We start from the raw sequence: 2,779 nt of genomic DNA, 5'->3' as shown, positions 1-2,779 counted from the left end.
CCAGATGCCGAGGTACAGGGGACCCAAGGCCGCCAGGAGCCAGGAGAGAGGCCGGCAGAGGGTCCCCCTCAGGCCTCGGGAGGAACTCACCCTGCTTCCAGCCTCTAGAACTGAGACAATTCATTCCTGCTGTTTAAGGCACCTGGTCTGTGGTACTTTGTGACGGCAGCCCTAGCAAACTAATACAACACTATTTCCCTTTTTCTCACTTTAATATTACATCGGTCATTTTCCACGTTGTTACGGGCTTTCCCTAACGATGCTGTAAACTGTTTTGAAGTGGTCGCCCATATGACCCTAGACTATCCCACTGAAAGTGGACATTTCCATTGTTTCAACTTTTTTTCCATCACCAGTAACGTTTTGAAGGCATCGTGTGCTTGCAGCCTTTTCTCTCCTCTTGGACAACTTTCTCGAAATGCATCACCAGACGCTGATGACTGGGCTGGAGAGAAGCAACTGCTGTGCAGAGAGATGACAGGTCCCCAGGGCAGTGAGTTTGGAATTTGGAATGGAATGAACGTTGCCGTAAGTGAAGGGAAGGAAGGGGAATCTGGGCAGAGCGAGCGGAGAGCCGGGCGGTGAGGGAGCGCCGGAGGAGATGCGAGAGCAGCAGACCGTGGCGGGCAGGCGGCAGAGAGCCTGCAAACTCGCTTAAGGGGCTGGGACTCCATTCCAGTGACGGTGGGGAAAGCTCACAGGGAAACAGCAGTAAGGACCGAACAGGAACTCTGACCAGCGTGGGCGGAAGCCTGGCCTGAGGAGGGGGTGGGGGAGCCAGAGGGCAGGGGCCCCGGGACGGGGTTGGGGGGGCGGGGAGTGCAATCCCAGGGGCCCCACCTGCTCGGCCGAGAGGACCACAAAAGCAGGAGATGCTCGAAAACTCCCTCGGCCTCCAGCCGCCCCCGCTTCCTCTTTCCTTTTCACCCTGTCCGACGAGAGTCCAGCCCGGATTCCTGCTGAGGCAGAAGCCAGGCGGCACCATGTGGAGGACATTCCCTCACCCTCACCGTTCATGCCTCCCTGACCGCCCAGCACGAGGCGCGGCCCTCCCAGGACACCCTCTGCCACCATTTCCGGGTCACAATCCATCAGCGACCTTCCCGTCACCATCTCCATCCTCTCGTCACCTCCTCCATCCTCCATCCTCTTCAGGGGGAGGATGACTGGGGCCTCACCCCACCTGTTCCCTTTCTCTTCTCCACCCTCTGTGGTCCCCCCTCCACTCCCTCTCCCTGAAATGTAAAGACGCCGAGTGATGCCCTCGGCCTCCTTCAAGTCTCTGGAAAGAACACTCTTTAAATCCCGCCCCTTCTCGCGGCTCGGCTCCAGTCACCACCGTCACATGGAGGTCGTGCCCACTGGCCGGTGGGCGGCAGCGCTGCCCAGAACCCAGGCGTCCGAGCGGCCCATCCATCACTCACGCGCGCCGTGCGATGCTGCTTTTCACAGGTAAGACGGTAAACCCGGCAACCGAAGGTCTGGTCGTCGGCAGGCTGCTGTGTCTCTTTAGAGTTGCACAGTTCAGTGGTTAAAAACATGGGCCTGCAGTGAAAACTCTATCTGACTGCAGATTCAAGGCCCTTCTCTGCCACATCGTTGGGGGCTCCCTTACTTACACTTGGGGTTTCTGGTCTGTAAAAGGAGGATGACAGCAACCACCAGAGGTTCACGCGATCAGAGGAACTAAGCAGCGGAGCACGCAGGGCGGCGTCTGCCCCACGGCAAGCGCCCGTCCTATTCCTGCCCCGTGCGCCTGGCCAGGCCACTCTCCAGCCAGCGCGCTGGCTCGGACGTCAACGTGCTCTCTCAGGAACCTGAATCATTCCATGAATTCGGGTCAGCACGTATTTACCGGGTAAGGACTCAGGTGGCATACGAACAACTCTATCAGATAAAAAACTCCTCCGTGCTGCTCAAACAGTACTGGTGAACCTCAAACACCCAGAAAGAGCTTTGAAAGTCAGGTTAAGACAAATCCTCCCCGGGAGCCCATTCACGGTCAGGAGTTCATTCCTCCATGGTAGGAACTCGGTCCCCAGACCTTCTCAAGGTCAGGGTCACCGTGATGGCTCAGAGCCCACAGGGCACCCTTCCTGGACAGGGGGCGATAAGCTGGCCCCTGCAGGGGCAGCTCCTGACACCCGGTGGGTCCTCCCCACCCCTGGCCCAGGGCAGGCGGACGGGGCGCAATGGCCCGGGCGCCTCCGTTGAATGGAAGCTGCCCGGTGGAGGACTCCACCCCCATCTCCGGGAGCGGACCAGGGAGGCCCGCGACACTCACTGTTGGATGCTCTCATGAGCCGCCGGCGTCCCACGCGGTCCAGCCCGATGGGGGTGCTCTGGGAGAAGGCGCACGGCCGCAGCCGGGCCGACACCGCGCGGTAGGGCGGCACCTGGTGCGCGGGCACGGGCGGCCGGGCAGCAGGCTGCAAAGGAAAGGAGAGGCGGTGAGAAGGGGCAGGAAGTAGGGGCCCCGGGATCTCAGCATCCTCACCTCAAGCCTCTGATCACAGCCCGGGGCCCGAGCTGCGCAAGCTCAAGGACGACCTTCCTCTAACCGGAAACCCCAGTGCCGACCCCTCAGGGCATCACGTTTTGGCCACCTGCCAGGACACACCCCCGGGGGACACTCAGGAAAGGCCAGCGTGGAGCAGGGGAAGCTGGGGGAGGAAGTGGTGCCCCACCCCCGGCCCAGCAAGCCCCAGGGAAGCAGAGGCAACGCCAGCCACCCCCACCCCCGGCCTCCGCCCTACACCCACCCGCAGGCAGGGACCAG

The 2,779-nt window shown here is 61.2% G+C and overlaps 1 long non-coding RNA gene across 1 annotated transcript; it reads right to left on the bottom strand.

The window, feature by feature from the left end:
- Positions 1 to 326: 326 nt before the first annotated feature.
- On the bottom strand, positions 327 to 1,448 carry LOC309835868. Its single transcript, XR_014298057.1, has 3 exons — positions 1,425 to 1,448; positions 841 to 956; positions 327 to 462 (listed from the first exon to the last, which is right to left on the bottom strand). It is a non-coding gene; the product is annotated as an uncharacterized lncRNA (long non-coding RNA).
- Positions 1,449 to 2,779: the final 1,331 nt, after the last annotated feature.

Source organism: Grampus griseus, assembly GCF_964374135.1.
Source record: "Grampus griseus genome assembly, chromosome: 18".
In the NCBI taxonomy this organism is placed as follows: domain Eukaryota; kingdom Metazoa; phylum Chordata; class Mammalia; order Artiodactyla; family Delphinidae; genus Grampus; species Grampus griseus.
The sequence above is the reverse complement of the archived record's forward strand: the minus strand, read 5'-3'. Positions and strand labels throughout refer to the sequence as shown.